Source organism: Carlito syrichta, unplaced genomic scaffold (assembly GCF_000164805.1).
Source record: "Carlito syrichta isolate Samal-C Ts95f unplaced genomic scaffold, Tarsius_syrichta-2.0.1 Scaffold315753, whole genome shotgun sequence".
Lineage (NCBI taxonomy): Eukaryota > Metazoa > Chordata > Mammalia > Primates > Tarsiidae > Carlito > Carlito syrichta.
This window is the reverse complement of record NW_007259849.1, coordinates 854,552-871,907: the sequence shown is the minus strand read 5'-3', so window position 1 is coordinate 871,907 and position 17,356 is coordinate 854,552.

The window sequence follows — 17,356 nt, the reverse complement described above, 5'->3', positions numbered from 1 at the left end:
GGGCTTCTGCCCTTCGGGACCCTGATGCTGAGTCGCGGCGGGAGGCGAGCCGAGGCCAAGGCTGTGAAGGCCGCGTTCGGGTCTCGACTGCCTGGACCTCGTGCTCTCCCCTTGTGTCCTGGGCCTCTCAGAAACCCTGGACCTAAACTCTCGGATTTAGTCCCTGGAGGGCTTCTTCCTCAGCTGCGCTGAGGTCTGAGATGCAACCGCTCACCTTCAGCCTCACCTAAGCCCGTGTTGGGAGCTGGGGCAGAGTTCTGAGAAGCCAGATCAGGTCGCTGTAAGGAAGATTAACCTCTCCAGCGCTGGGAGGCTGCCAGCTCACAGATTTGCCCTGTTTTTCCATCCCTCTCTCCAGGGCTCTTAGTTCTAATTAGCTAGTCCTCGGATGTGGTGAAAACCAGCCCATTTCATAGATGAGGAAAGCAGAGGCCTGAATGGGGTGAGGGCACTCTCACAAGGTCACTCAGAACATTTGCAAAAGCAAGGACTGTTCTTAGGGTTTTGTAGAGTTATTTTAGTAGAATTGCAGTGAATTTGCACTCACTCACTCTTTCAGTAACTATTTATTACACATTCACTCTGCGCTAGATGTGTTTTTAGGTGTGAAGACACAAAGTGAATAGAACTTGGTATTAACATTTATAAAAAAAATTTTAGTCCGGGTTCGGTGGCTCCAGGCTGTAATTCCAGCACTTTGGGAGGCCGAGGCAAGTGGATTGCCTGAGTCCGCGGGTTCGAGACCAGCCCGGGCAACTTGCTGAGACCTCATCTCTACAATAAAATAAAAAATAGGCGTAGTAGCGCGCCTGTAATTCCAGCTACTTGGAAGGCTGAGGCGGAAGGCTCGCCGGAGCCTAGCAGGTCGACGCTGGGGTGGCGGTGAGCGTGCTGTGCCACTGCACTCCAGCCTGGGCGAAGGAATGAGACTCCAACTCAAAACAAAAAAAATATTTTTAACCAGGCACAGAAGCTAACACCTGTAATTCCAGCACTTTGGGAGGCCAAGGAGGGAGAACTGCATGGGCCCAGGAGTTTAAGATCAGCCGGGCAATATAATGAGACCTCATCCCTACAAAAAATAAAAATATTAGCTGGGCATGGTGGCGTGCGCGTATAGTCCCAGCTACTCAGGAGTCTGTCATGAGAGGATCACCTGAGCCCAGGAAGTTGAGGCTGTAGTGAGCTGTGATCAGGCCACTGCACTCCACTCTGGGCGACAGAGTGAGAACCTGATTCAGAAAAAAAAATTTTTTTTTTTTGAGTTGGAGTCTCACTCTGTCGCCCAGACTGGAGTGCAATGGCCGCTCCCGGTCATCGCAGCCTCTACCTGCTGGGCTCCGGCAATCCTTCCGCCTCAGCCTTCCAAGTAGCTGGAACTACAGGCGCGCGCTACCACGCGTGGCTAATTTTTTTGATGTATTGTAGAGATGAGGTCTCACCAAGTTGCCCAGGCAGGTCATGAAAAGAATTTTTTTTTTTTTTTTTGAATGAGTATATCATGAACACCAACTATGGACCAGGAATAATAGTAATTATTTATCTTTTTATATAATTCTATGACAATAAGAATTGCCATTTTTTATTCTATTTTAAAGATGAGGAAACTATAACTTAGAAGGTGCTAAATATCTTGCCCCAGACCACAAAATACTAATATTCTAATATTTTAAAATATTATCTTTTTATATTATAAAATATTTAAAAGTTCTCTGACTCTGAAGTAACTTCATTTTCCATTTTATACTTGTCTAATAAGGGAAATAGATAAGTTCACAACTATAATTTCTATATGAGTATGTTGGAAAAACATGAGTTTTTAAAGACTGAAGTGGCAGAGAAACTACATAGAGAAGGCAATTTTTTGGTTGTTTCTGCTTTACCATTTAAAAAAATATTGACATCATTTCAGACCTACAAAAAAGTTTTAAAAAAATACAAAAATTCTTCACCCCAGGTTTCCCATTTTTATTTCTCTCTAGAGCTGGTGTTTTTGCACACATCTTTAAAGCCCACCTCTAATCTACCACCCTGGTGGCCTTTCTCAAGAACCTGGTAATACCATTGCTGTTACTGCTTGAGGACAGGTCTGTACATGAAGACAGCTGTGTGTGGGTGTGTAAGCAGATGTGTGTTTAAACTCACATTGCTCAAGTTGAAGGTAACAAGACGCCTTCGGTTCTAGGTCATTAGTCACCAGCACAGGAAATGATGAGATCAGACTGAGAGTGCGTCACAAACACTTTTTTCTATTTGACACATGTTTCTTGGAAGGGGTCTTGGACCCCTGGAGATGACAGTCCCTCAGTCAGGAGCCTCTTTCCTCTTGTCCTGGATCTGTAAGCCATAAGAGCAGAGTGAGAGTGCTTCTGGGGACAGTTTTTAACTCAGCAACCTATTACCTACCTGCACTGGGCCCTACTCTGGGCTGGGTGCCATGAGGGAGTCCAAGAGGTATGTGGCAGCCCTTACCCTGAATGGACCTCTCAGTTTGGTGGGAGAGAAGACATCAACAATGTGAAATGTTTCAATAAAAATTTAAGAAAGTTATATAACTAAATGCCAGCGTATATTTTCCAGACAGAAAACAAAGCAAAACACAACACAACAATGGGAATTCCAAGAAAGGAAGGAGGAGCATCTTAGGCTGGGGTGGTGGCCAAGGAGAAAGAGGCTGGAGCCAGGCCCTCAGGGATGACTAGAATTTCATCAAAAGACAGAACCTGGGAGGGACAAGCATGGGCATTCCTGTATAAAGACATAGGAGTTGGGACGGGCGCAGCAGCCCAAATCTGTAATCTCAGCACTTCGGGAGGCCAAGGCAGGAGGATTGCTTAAGCCCAGGAGTTCACGACCAGTCTGGGCAACATAGCAAGACCTTGTCTCTCCAAAAAATGGAAAAAAAAAAAAAAAGGCCAAGTGTGGTGGTGAGTGCCATCTGTAGCCCCAGCTACTACGGAAACCAAGGCAAAAGGATCTCCTGAACCATCAAGGGTTCTGAGCTGTGATTGCATCACTGCACTCTAGCCTGGGAGACAGAATGAGACCCTGATTCAAAAAAAGGAGACAGGCTGGACATGGTGGCTCACGCCTATAATCCCAGCACTTTGGGAGGCTGAGGTGAGAGGACTGCCTGAGCCCATGGATTCAATACCAGCCTGGGTAACTTAGTGAGACCTCATCTCCACAATAAATTTTTAAAAAATTAGCTGTGCATGGTGGCACATGCTTGTAGTTCCAGCTACTTGGAAGGCTGAGGTGGAAGGATCAACTAAGCCCAGTAGGTGGAGGCTTTGGTGGCTGTGAGCATACCACTGCACTTCAGCCTGGGCAACAGAGTGAGACTCCAACTCAAAAAAAAAAGGAGACAAAGGGCTTCCACTGACAAGAGAGGTTCTGGGGAACTTGGAGGTTCAATCTGTTCCAATATTCACTCTTTCCCAGTCAATACTCTAACTTTTCAAAGCTCTAAGAAAATAAAAATTTTTTAAAAGGTCGATCCCGGTGACTCAAGTCTGTAATCCCAGCACTTTGGGAGGCTAAGGTGAAAGGATTGCCTGAGACTAGCCTGGGCAACTTGGTGAGACCTCATCTCTACAATATATCAAAAAATTAGCCGGGTGTGGTAATGTGCGCCTGTAGTTCTGGCTACTTGGAAGGCTGAGGTAGAAGAATCATCGGAGCCCAGCTGGTTGATGCTGGGGTGGTTGTGAGCATGTCACTGCACTCCAGCCTGGGCTACAGAGTGAGACTTTGATTCAAAAAAAACAAAGAGACACAGAGTTAGGAATCAATCCCTTTAACATATTCAGGGAGCATTGTATGAAATAAAATACATGAAATGAAAATTTGGTGTTGGAGAAAAATGCCCTGGGACAGTTGGCCCCCAGGGCTCTGAACAGGAGGCAAAGGGCTCTGGAACTCATTCTGCAGCTTCTCCAGACTCATGGATAAATTTTTTTTTTTTTTAAAGTACCTTGAGCCAGGCTCGGTGGCTCAGCCTGTAATCCCGCACCTTTGGGAGGCTGAGGTGAGTGGATTGCCTGAGCCCGCGGGTTCGAGACCCACCTGGGCAGCAAAACCTCATCTCCAAAATAAATCAGAAAAATCAGCCAGGCGTGGTAGCACATGCCTGTAATTCCAGCTACTTAGAAGGCTGAAGTGGAAGGATCGCTGGAGTCCAGCAGGTCAAGGCTGCCGTGGCCAGGAACGGCCACTGCACTCCAGTCTGGGTGACAGAGTAAGACTCCAACTCAAAAAAAAAAAAGTAGCTTGATAAGAGCCATATTTTAGGAAGTATAAATTGGCAGCTTCTGCGACCAAGGGTTGGCCTGGGCAACTTGGCGAGACCTCATCTCTACAATAAATCAAAAAATTATCTGGGCATAGTAGCATGTGCTTATAATTCCAGCTACTCGGAAACCTGGAGCCTTCCAAGGGTTGGCCTGGGACAGAGAACTTGAGCACTCCTTTAGTATCCATCAAGCTTTCTATCCTCTCACTTTAATTTGGACAATTGACATGGTCTCAATACTTTGTAAAGTGATGTGCAGATGCAGCTTCCAGACACTTCTCTTACCCTTCCCACTTCCTGGGGAGCCCAACAATGTCACCCTAAATCTCTCATTCATTGGAAGAGAAACCTGAAGGAGAGGAACTGGTTAGAACCTATTGCAGAATAGATGAAAGATGAAGGTAGTGACGCAACACAGAAGACGTTTGGAAGAAAGACTGGAAAGGGTTAAGAATCTAACCATCAGCGGGGCTCGGTGGCTCAGCCTGGGAGGCTGAGGTAAGTGGATTGCCTGATCCCGCAGGTTCGAGACCAGTCTGGGCAACTTGGCGAGACCTCATCTCTACAATAAATCAAAAATTAGCCGGGCATGGTAGCGCGCGCCTGTAGTTCCAGCTACTTGGAAGGCTGAGGCAGAAGGATCGCCAGAGCCCAGCAGGTCAAGGCTGTGGTGGCCAAGAGCATACCACCGCACTCCAGTCTGGGCGACAGAGTGAGACTTCAACTCAAAAAAAAAAAAATCTAACAATCACTGTGGAGAAGAGAGAAAGTAGAAGACAAATAAGCACCAAGGATGAATATAAGTGATTTAATACATTGTTGCATGCTAGGATGGACAGCAACCCTTTATTTATCTCCTCGTATATTCCATAGATTATCAGCATCATTAACAAGTCTGACAATGCTATATTACAATGAGGACACTAAGTATCAGAGAGATTAAATAAATTGCATATCATCCCATGGTTAGTAAATGATTAGGGTAGGATATAAAGTCAGAAGATTCAAACCTCTTCTACCTCACTGTCTTTGGATGGTATTGTGGACAAACTAGAAAAGCTGGGTAAGTTAATTTGAGTAAATTACTCAATTACTTGGAGAGACAGTAACTTTGAAGAGACACTAAATCATCATCCATCCATCCAGTCATTCATCCATTCATTCTTCCTTCTTTCCTTTCAGTCAGTAATTCAATAAATCTTTGTGAAGCAGCGACTATACGCCAAGCACTGGAAAATCAATGGCGAATGAAGGAAAAGTTGTCCCTGCCCTCCAGAAGCTTCTGACAAGTTAAGAGAGATAGAAAACAATCACAATGTGGCATGAGAAATACTCTGACAGGCAAAGTGCAGAGTACCGCGGAGCTCATAGCAGGACCCTATACCTACTAAGATGTGCCAAAAAGACATCCAGGGAGAGATGCACTATAAACACAGGGGGAGGAGAAAGCAGCAGGAAGAGGGAGAATTGTGATATTCTCTCATCACATAGGATACCTGGGCCACACAGACCACATCTCTTAATCTTTTTGAGGTCCAGTATCCCCTTGTGACCCATGCTCATAGATGGAGATACAGACTCACAAGAACATTTAGGAGAAAGCAGCTGTGGGATGATGGAGAGAGCTCTGGGCCAAGAGGCAGAAAGTCTGGGTTCATAGTGACTCTCAGCAGGTCCCTTGACTTCTCTGAGCCTTCCTTTCCTCTTTACCTAACACTATTATAAGGAAGAAATGGAATTATGGCGAAGACACCTACTGCAGTGTCTAGCATGTAGGGCAACAGTCCCCGACCTTTTTGGCATCAGCGACCAGTTTCATGGAAGACAATTTTTCCACAGTTGGTGGAGGAGGATGGTTTCAGGATGATTCAAACACATTACATTTATTGTGCACCTTATTTCTATTATTATCATATTGTAATATATAATGAAATAATCATACAACTCGCCATAATGCAGAATTAGTGGGAGCCCTGAGCTTGTTTTTCTGCAGCTAGATGGTCCCATCTGGGGGTGATGGGAGACATTGACACCCGAAGTGTGTTACTTAGGTCCAGTCTACTCTATAATTTCATTTTGGTTGCTGTCACTGTCACTTTACTTTACAAAGAGAGGATGTCGGAAATGGAAGCAAGCTTTTCAGGGCTGATCTGACAGGAGATGGAGCTCCGGTGGTAATACGAGCGATGGCGTGCAGCTGTAAATACAAATGAAGCTTCGCTTGCTCGCCTGCCGCTCACCTCCTGTGTGCTGTCCAGTTCCTAATAGACCACGGACAAGTACTGGGCATGGGGGCTAGGGACCCTTGATATAAGGGACTCAATAAAGATTTGTTGCAACTAAAACTGAAGTCGAGCTCATAGGATTTCATTCCCTGCAGTAAAAAGAGCCAGTTTCTGTCTCATTTTTTTCTATCGAAACAAGGTTGTCTTTATATATTCTTTCCTGTCCTACAGGGATGCAAGCTTGGCTACTCAGTGTGTTGTTTCCCTTTTGATGTCTGGACAGTCAGAGGTCACAGCTGGCTTTAGTGACTGAGAATCCTGTGTGCTGATGCACACAGGCAAGGGAATAAGGAGTCCTCTACCAAGGTAGAGAAAGCAGCTGTTCTCTTCTCACAGAGCTTGGGAGTAGGGGAGGAGGTGAGGGTGGCTGGGCCCTGTTCCACCCACATATCATGTGGGGACAGTCCCCAGCTCTGATCTATGTGGTTAGCTGAGGAGGCAGGAACTTTGTGGGGCTGATATTTCCTGTAGGATATTTGTTCCTGAAGAAAAGATGTCAGCCCCATCTTCCTGCCAGCTCTCGGAGGCATAGGTGGGGTTTTGAGGGGGCCAGTGGAGGGATCAAGAGTCAAGATGGAAAACAGAGGTTTCTCTAGTTGCTGTGGAACCTAAGAGTTTACAAGAGCACCCCTTGCTCAGCGTACCAACTTCATCTCTGACATCAGCTAGGCCAGGGCTTTCCCAGTTCGTCCCACGTCTCGCTTTCAGTTCCTGCTGAAGTAGCATCCTTAGAAAAGCAGTTCAGGCTTTGGAGGAAGACAGGCTGATTTTTAATTCCAGGTACTCTCCTGGCTGTGCCTGATTTGTGTTCATTTCTTTATCCTCTCCTATATTATTTGGTCTGTAAGATTTCCCATGTGGTTGCTGAAATGACATGAGACTCTACAAAGAAAGCAACTGGTGTAGGGTACATAGGTGCACAGCAAGTTAGCTCCCTTCTCTCTTCCCCTTAATTAATGTAACAAAATATGCCATGACTCCAGGATACATTGTAACTGAATCTGCAGGGGTTCTTTCGCCTCTCAAAGAAGAAGATGGCATCTCCTTCCTTAAGGGATGGAATTGAAGTCTAGCACTTCCTCAGAAACACAACAAAAGTAGGAGTAAAAAGTAACCTCCCTTCCTGTGTTCCCTCCCTTCCCATCTCTGAGTTGAGATCAAAAGCAGGTTTTTCTTTGGCTAATGATACTCAAGATTACCCACAAAACAAGCTGTCATAAGGGAGCCAAATGAGGCAGGAATGAGATTAGGCAATACATTTCAGATTGCTAGATCAAAAGGCATAACAGAGGCATCAGATCTAGCTTCCTTATTTTACAGAAAAGGACACAAGTTCAGAGAGGAATAGCAACATGTCTAGGGCCACATAATTAGTCAGTGACGTGGAAGTTATAAGGACCCTAGTCTGACTGTTAGTTCAAGGCTCTTGCTACTGTCTCGAGCTGGCATGCCGTGATCCCTGAGTGACCGCTCCCCAAAGGGAGAGGCCATCAGGTAGGTGACCAGACCTATGCTTGGTTTCGTTCTCTAGTCCAAGACCGTGGTGATTTTTTTGAAAATCCAGCAGCATGATTCCCTCTGTTGGCATGTAAGCACATGTCAGAGCACGGCAACCACCAGACCAGAGACAGAAATGTTCAGATCTTCCTGGCTGGACAAGGGAAGTTCGCTGTCCCTGGCTAGCATGAGCTCTCATGTACTCTTCATTCATTCAGCCTTAAAAAAAATGGGTTTCCAGCCTGTAAGTCTGCATTTGTTCCACCTCTGTGCAGCTGCTGCCGCCACTATCAAGCTGAAAAGTCCCTTAGAGTTCCTTTTGGTCTAACTTCCTCATTTTGTAGATGGAGGCCTAGCCAGGAGACGTGGTATCTCAGGGTCACACTCAAGTTAGAGGCAGAGCCAAGCTGGAAACTGGGTTGCCTAGAGACCAGCCCCATCCTCTTTCTAGAGTATGGAGAATTATCACACAGAGTGGCTCTCCTTCTTTCTAAAAGGTCAGGAATGAAAACAGGAAACTCATGGTGTCTGCCAGCCCAAACAGGTGTGAGAGGGCCCAGGGAAGAATTGGGATATTTTCTGCTATTGGATGAAGTTCAGTCAAAGCCATAAAATAAAACTGAGGACAATCTCGGCAAAGCTTGATTATGCCATGGGTGTCCTGCCTGCGGGGAACTCATCTATTTTGTGGTTGAGACACTGGGAGCTGTCAGCAGCCGCTTGCAGCTGCTCCATGACAAGACTGATGACAAGGCTGAGGAGGTGGGAGGGGAGGAGAAACACCCCCCGCCTTCCAACCCACCACACGCACACAGATGCGTGACACACACTCAGACCCCTGTCTTGCAGCCTCTTGAGTTGTCATGCATCTTCCCTGCCTCCACACTTCCTAGAAGCTAGGGTGCTGAATAAGCCGCCAAGGTCTGAAACCAGTGTTCAGGAAGCAGCAGAGGGTGGTGGATCCAGCACAGGGGTGACGTCAGGAGGCCAGGATGAAGCCTCTCCGGCACTGCCACCCTACTAAATCAGCTTGAACAAACGATGAACTGCTCTGCAACTCAACTATTTGTCTGAAGAAAATAAGGAATCTAGTACCTTGTCAACTCTAGTTCTTTATGAATGCGAAGTAAGCATGATTAGGAGTGTGAATTGTAGGAATTTGCAGGACCTAACTGGAGTCGGCCATTCTTCTCTATACCCCATGTTTCTTGGTTGGCACAGAGAATCAATTTGCCTCGAAGGGTTTGGTGTGGACCCTGGACAGACACAGCAAAAAACACAGATGGACAGGGCCAGGGCCCAGGACTCAGGGTGGGGCCTTTCCCCTGACTTCCCAGAGGATGTGCCAAGTGCAAAGACTGGTCTAATGGGCACTGTTCACTGGCTCACCCAGCCCTGTTCCCAACATCCTGTCTTTGCTATCTCCAACATAGAAGCTAAAAGGCAAAACATTTACTTGACGGGTCTCCCTTGCTCTCAGGGAAGGCCTGTGACACAGTTCCAGCTAGTGAGTCAGGCGTAGGAAAAGGCTGCTAGGGAGCTTAGGGTAAACATTTGCTTTTTACACTGTTCAAGCCAGAACTAGATTTAGCCTCTAAGGAACATTCACTTTAAAGGGGCATAAATAAGCCGGGCTCAGTGGCTCAGCCTGTAATCCCGCGCCTTGGGAGGCTGAGGTGAGTGGATTGCCTGAGCCCGCGGGTTCGAGACCCACCTGGGCAACTTGGTGAGACCTCATTTCTACAATAAATAAAAAATTAGCCTGCCCTAAGAAATGCAAAGGTAGAGTGCGGTCGAATGTAGAAGGCAGAAACTATTCCTGTGTAGTGATCAGAAACTGTTTCATGGAAGAGAGCAAATTTGAAGTGGGTAGGATTTGAACACCCAAGATTGAGAGATTCAGCCATGATTCCTAGTCCTGATCTCATGCCCTGAGCTTCCCTACTCTCCTGAACAACATTGTGGAAAATTTAACCATTCTTCCCATTATACAGGTGATGTAATTATAACTCGAGATGATCAGTTATCTTGTATTTGCAGAGCACTGTCTTCTGAAGCTCTTTAAAAATACAGTCTGCCTGGACACAGTGGCTCACGCCTATAATCCCAGCATTTTGGGAGGCTAAGGTGTAAGGATCACTTGAGCTCGGGAACTTGAGACCAGCTTGGGCAGCATACCAAGACCTTGTCTTTACAAATAATTAAAAAATTAATTGAGCGTGGCAGTTGGGCAACTGTAGTCCCAACTACACCGGAGGCTGAGGCGGGAGGATTGCCTGAGCCCAAGAAGTTAAGGCTGCGGTGAGCTGTGATCGTGCCACTGCACTCCAGCCTGGGCGACAGCTTGAGACCTCACCACACACACACACACACACACACACACACACACACACACACACACACACACACACACACACACACACACACACTCACTCACAAAAGATCATCTAACTCATCCCTCTGAAGTGGGCAGAGGATAATAAAGAACAAAGAAGTAACCTCACAGTTATGAAGTAACTTCCTAAAGTTCTAAAGTTCTAGAGTTGTTTGGGAAGAGATTTTACAATCCACTTGACCGTAGCATCCTTCTTGGAGCACTCAACCTTCATCTTCACCCACAGAGACTTACACATATCCCCTCTAGATGTGGCAGGAGATGAATATAAATCTATATAATAAATTTCTGCTCAAATTGAAGACATCAAATTTCTATTAGTAGGATCTGTACTTTGAGTTCATTATCCCTAAGAGCGAGTCATGGAGTTTGCTCAAGTTATCCAAGGGCTTTCCCTGGTGACCAGTGGAATGTTTCTAAAAGATTCTTGGCTGGGCTGGAGGCTGGCATGTCAAATGGATGCTAAGGTTCCACTAGGTTTCACTATGACTATTTTCTAACCCTCTCTGAATAAACCATCCCGGATAACCATGTGCTTAAAAATCATCCATCTATGCGCCCCCCCCAGGACAGCTGATATATATAATATATATACATAAAATATATATTATATAATATATACTATATATTATATAAATATATTATATATTACATATGTTACATATGTATCTTTCTCAACAAAAACAGAAAGTAACAAGTGTTGGCAAGGAAATGGAGAAATTGGAACCCTTGTGCTCTGTTGGTGGGAATGTAAAATAGTACAGCCACTGTGAAAAACAGTACAGTGATTCCTCAAAAAATAAAATAGAATTACCATATGATTCAACATTCCACTTCTGGATATTGCTTTCCATTTCAAAAGAATTCAAAGCATGATCTCAAAGAGATATGTGCACACCCATCTTCATTTTGGCACTATCTGTGATAGCTAAGAGGTGGAAGCAACTGAGGGTCCATTGACTGATCAACGAATAACCAAAACCTAATATACCTTTTTTTTTGGAGGGGGGGAGTAAAACTCACAGGGAAAGGGAAAGGCTTTAATGAGATTATAATGTAGATCATGCAGTCTGGGAAACTAAGGATAATGCAAATTAAAATATCTGAAATGGTCAGCATGGTGGCTCACGCCTGTAATCTCAGCACTTTGGGGGGCGGAGGAAAGAGGATTGCCTGAGCTCAGGGATTCAAGACCAGCCTGGGCAACTTGGTGAGACCTCATCTCTACAGTAAACCAGAAAAGTATTAATTAGTTAGGCATGGTGGCATGTGCCTATAGTTCCAGCTCCTTGGAATACTGAGGCAGAAGGATTGCCTGAGCTCAGCAGGTTGAGGCTGCAGTGGCCGTGAGAGTGCCACTACACTCCAGGCTGGGCAATAGAGTGAGACTCTTACTCAAAATAAAATAAAATATATGAAATGTTATTAGAAAAGCATAAACATAATTAACTTTGGAATTGGAAGACCTGGGCTCAGTCTCTGCTTCTCCATTTCCTGGCTCTGTGACCTTGGGCTTCTTGCTTAAACCCTCTGAGTGGCAGAATGTGGATGCTGCTGTTGATGTCACTATCACGACCAGTATCAATCATAACAGCTGTAGATAGTGGTGGTTAAAACGTGATCTATCTTTACAATGAAATTTTCAGCCTTAAAAAGGAAGAAAATTTGAACGCATGCTGCAACCTGGATGAACTTTAAGAACAGTATGCTAAGTGATGTAAACCAGCTACAAAAGGACAAATACTGCATCAGTAGACTTACATGAGGCACCTGGAATAGTCAAACTCATAGAAACAGAGAGTAGAAAGGTGGTTTTCAGGTGGTTTTCAGGTGGGTACAGAGTTTCAGTTTGAGAAGTTGAAATGAGTGTACTTAATGCCTTTGAACTGTACATTTAAAATAGCTAAAATGGTAAATTTTTATATTATGTGTATTTTACCACACTAAAAATATAATTTATCTACATTATTTTAGAAAAGTGTTCCTAAACTGTCCAGATCAGATGTGATCTCTTTTATATTTTTGGAGATCATGATTATAGAATTAAAAGACTAGACCTCAAGCCCAGGGTTTACTCTCAGTTCTACTGTTGATCTTGTTCTTCCTGAATTTCATTTTTCTTGTCTTTGGTCAAATATTATAATATCTATTTTGAGTCCTTCACCAGGCAGATGTTAAGATTCAATTAGATAATTTATGTGAATGTGCTTAGCAAACCACAGAACACTAAATAAATATAAAAGATTTTTCCAGAAAACAATGAAGTTCTCTCTGGGGGCCTATTGTAATATTTTCCACCTTTTCTTGCCAAGTTCCTTCTATCACACCTAAATTCCACCAAATGCAGTTTCAGCCAACTTGGAAATAGCCCTTCCATTTGGGATATTTCCAAATCCCAGATTTAGAGATCCTTTCCAGCTGGCAGGTGTTAAAGGGGACAGCAGGAACTATAAGCAGAACCATTTGGAACTGCAAACTTTTTGGGCCAAGGACAGAATTCTTCTCCAGGTCCGGTTTGGTTTGCAAATTCCTGGCTGTCATAGCAACCCCAAAAGCAAAGGAGGGCTGTTTAGTGTTGTCTTTGACTGCAGCTTGGGCTCAGAATGTGCTCAGGTTTGCCCAGTCAACAGTGTTCACTGGTAACCACTCACTGCCTTTCCCTCTGGGCCCAGGGATGGGGCCAGGCAGGGAGCTCAGCAGGCTCAAGGCCTTGGGCTACACAGCTTTCTGCCTGGTGTCACTTGGCTCCCCATCTGCTGCTTTGTCTCCCAGTGGCTCTGCCAGATCTAATGTGGGGAGGAAGCTTTTGGAAGAGGCCTACTGGGATATGGAATTAACTCCACAGTGGAAGCAAACACCTGCACCCTGCATGAAGATGACTTAGGGTGGGGGTAGCTGACAACATTTCCATGGCAACCCCAGGTGGCCCTGTTAAGTCATCAGATGCGCTTTGCTGACCTATTCAAACCCTTTCAACCAGGGCTGTTTATGTCTAGGGCTCAGGTTTGAGACCTAAACATGTGGAAGATCTAAATTGAAATTCATAAGTATCTCACTTATTAACAAGTACATCTACAAAGATATATTGTCATTTCATTAATTGTTACATTTACGTTACAAGACTTTTACACTTTTGAAAACAATTTATAGGCAAGTTTTCCTCATTGCATGAATTTCTGATTATGCACAATGATTGCCAATAAATCATTGTTGGCTCAAATTTCCAAAATAGAATTATTTTTTAAATCGCAATATTTTGTTGCAAAAAAAAGGGAAGAGGATCAGATGTATTTTAATATGCTTAATGTGCTGTGTGGAGCCTCAAAGACCCTTAAAGGCCTTAAAACATCCCTACTTACTGCTTATAAATTTTTTTTTTTTCTCCCACCCCTTTCTCCCCCCCTCCTCTCCCCTCCTTTCTTTTTTTTTTTCCTTCATCTCTCCCTCTCTGTCTCTCTCTCTTTTTTATTATAAAGATGTGGGGTACGATTCAGGGTTAGGTATACAAACATTGATTATGCAGGTACCCTTGTTGATGAGGTATGCCCCTCCCTCCCCTAACAGTTTCCCTCAACTGCCTATCCGACCCCCTCTCCCTGACAGTTTCCCATTACTGCCAAACGCTTTCTTATGGTATTATAATTGTTCAAGTTCTGCTTATGAGTGTTTCTTTCTTTCTGTTTCTTTGTTTCTTTCTTTCTTTCTTTCTTTCTTTTGTTCTTTCTTTCTCTCTCCTTTCCTTCTTCCTTCCCTAACCTCATTTCTCTCTCTCTTTCTCTCCCCCCCAAATTCCTCTCTCTCTACCTTCTGCCTTCCCGTCAAAGAACACAGCATCATTGCTCTCTGATACTGATGCAGTATGGAATAGCCGAGAAGTTCTATGCCCTCAGATGACTGTGTTCTTGCTGTGGGAACTTGGGCACATTGCTGTCTATCTGGGCCTCAGGTTCCTTCTTTACATATAAAATGATGTGATAACAGTGGCTTCCAAAAGTTCTTGTGAAAATTAGATTAGTAAATACTGATTATTATTATTATTATTATGACTAATAATAACTGTCCACATTTTACTTGTAATCACACATAAACATTAATACATCCTCTAGCCACTGGAATGTTTATATTCCAAGATGTGCAGAAACCATATCTATCTTTTTAGTTATTTTTGTGCACAGGTGAGCACAGTATCCTATCTAAAAGTCAATGTCATTAACTCTCTTTGATTATGATGTTATTCCTTCCCATGGGTAATATCCAAAATTACTCTGTAGGTGTAAGCTAATCTTAAGATCTTTTGCTGTGTCAACTATCAACTCTTGAGTTGCTAGATCATGCAAGGGATCCAGGATCTCTAAGAGGAGGATTCAGGGGTAACTGGGGGCCCAGGGCAGTAGCTACGTAGACTTGTCAGCCAGAATGGAAATATCTCAATGTTTAAGAATAAGCATGGCTGTGCCAGATGTGCCACTTGCATATTAGCCTTCCCCACCTGAGTATAATTATTAATTTCTTCATTTATTCAGTTTGTTAACACTTACAGTTTTTGAGCAGCTTTTTTGTGCAAAGCATTAGGCTAGACACAGTGGAGGACAAAAAAAGAGTGAAGAAACACACCTTATCGACACTTAACGGTCTGATAAGGGAGGTATGTGTATCATCCAAGAGCCTCAGTAAGAACAGTGTAGAAATGTCATAAGCACACTCATCTTGGGGATCAGGAGTGTGAGTTCATATCTGGCTGGAGTGATCATGGAAGTCTTCATGGAGAAGGTGACTTTGGAGTTGGGGCCTTGAAGGGGGGGTAAAATTTCTACCCATGAATAAGAAGGGGGTGAAAGTCCAGATGGAGAAAATGGCAAGGGCAGGAGCTAGAGGACAGGAATGGAAGCTATTTTGAAGCTCTGTGAGTGGTAACATTTTGTAGGAGCACAAGAAACAAGTGGGTGAAGCGGGTGGATGTAAGCCTAGTAGGGTGGGTTTGGGCCAAATCATTGAAGACTAAAATGGGTTGGTTTCATTCAGTAGTCAAAGAGGCCATTAAAGGTTTTTGACCTGAGGCACAATGTAACCTTTAGGAAGATTGGTTGGATTTACCTGTAAACGTCTAAAAGAAGAGAATGGGAATGGAAGTGGTGGAAGAAGGTGTGGGGGTGGGGTGAGGTGGTATGGAGTGGAAGGAGATGAGGTGGGAAGAAGCTGGAGTGGAAAGTTCACCTGTGAGGCTCTCAATGTTCCAGGTGAGAGGTAAAGAGGGCTGAGTCAAACAGATGCAAAGTGCCTAGAAGGAAGAGGTGAAGAGTGTACATTTTTGAATAGAGAATAGACATTTGTTGGCTGATTAGGGAGGAGCATGGGGGATGGAGTGGGAAAAAGAGAAGTCAACCATAATTTTGATTTCAAGCTAGGACAAGAAGAAGTATACTTCTAGAATTTGAAATAAATATAAATGCCAGGAGCGGGAGCTTGTTGGGAGAGGAGAGCCCAAAGATTAGTTCATGTTGGGTTTGAGAAACCTCAGAACGGCCCAGTGGGGATGTGAGCCAGGGCTCTAGCTTGAATTTGGATTATTCGTCACCTGTATCGGAACAGTGAAGTTGGTGAGTGCTGCATTCAAGTGCTAGAGTTTCCCACTAGGACAAGACTGCTAAAAAACAGAGAAAACTAATGTGCAAGCAGGGTGGATTAGGGGCTGCTGTAATCTCAGACACCACCAGGACAAACAGTAAAGCCATAGAAGGGGTCTGAGGTGGAAGATCAGGTAAAACTAAATTTTTAGAGCTGAAATGGTCTTGGAGATCAGAATGGCTGCCTTGGCAACTGGATGCTAAGCACTGGCCTGCTGCAGTGGTTCCCACGCCTGCCCATGCAACGGTCACAAGGGCAACTCTCAAAATGATACATTTCTATCTCCTGCACCCCAAGTCTGTTCATTGGGTCTGGGATGGGGCCTACACATCTGTGTTTTTCAAGTTTCCCTTCCCCTTTAGTTCTCAGTCATTAGTTGAGCTGGGAATGGTGACTGTCGTCTGCTTAGAATTGGTCTTGGTTGCTACTTGCAGGTCTGATCCTGTAAGAAAGAACCTAGTGGTCCTGGTTTTCTTCCTTTACTTTTTTTTTGGAGTGAGGGAAGAGAGGGTTATGTAAGAGGTTGGGCCCCAGATTGGCAAGAGTTGGGCAGAGAGGCAAAGGTGAGAGCCTTCTGCAAAGAGGTGATAGTGAGGCTCTGGTCGTGGACAGACAGAGCAGAGAGCAGAAAAGGAAACTGGCACAAGTACCATGTGTCCGGATTCTCTTACACTGCCTCTTTTTTCAATGAGAGTATCAGCTCCATGAAGGCAGGGATTTTTTTTTTTAAACTCTCTTATGGAAAATTTCAAATCTTAAAAAAAAAAGAATAGTATAACGTAGAAAGGGTGGAAGAAGGCGTGGGGGTGGGGTGGGGTGGAGTGGGAGGAGATGAGATGGGAAGAAACTGGAGATGGAAAGTTCACCTGTGAGGCTCTCAGTGTTCCTTGTGAGAGGTAAAGAATAGTAGAAAGAATAGTATAACAAACTCCCATGTTTCCAACACCTCACTTTGACAAGTAGCCAAACCAGGCTGATCAATTTCATCTTTATCCAGCCTTCCTTCCCTGGTCCCTCCATCATTTCGAAGCAAATGAGGGAAGAGGTTATACCTGTCCTTCCGATCTCCTGTTCTACAATCCAGCAGTCCCTTTGCTGGTAATAAAAAGACGCTCTGAGGTGGCAAGAAGGGCTCAAGGAAGATTCATCAGCTTGCCTCTAATTCCTCTTTTTTTTTTTTTGAGTTGAAGTCTCACTCGAACGCCCAGACTGGAGTGCAGTGGCCGCTCCTGGCCACCGCAGCCTCGACCTGCTGGGCTC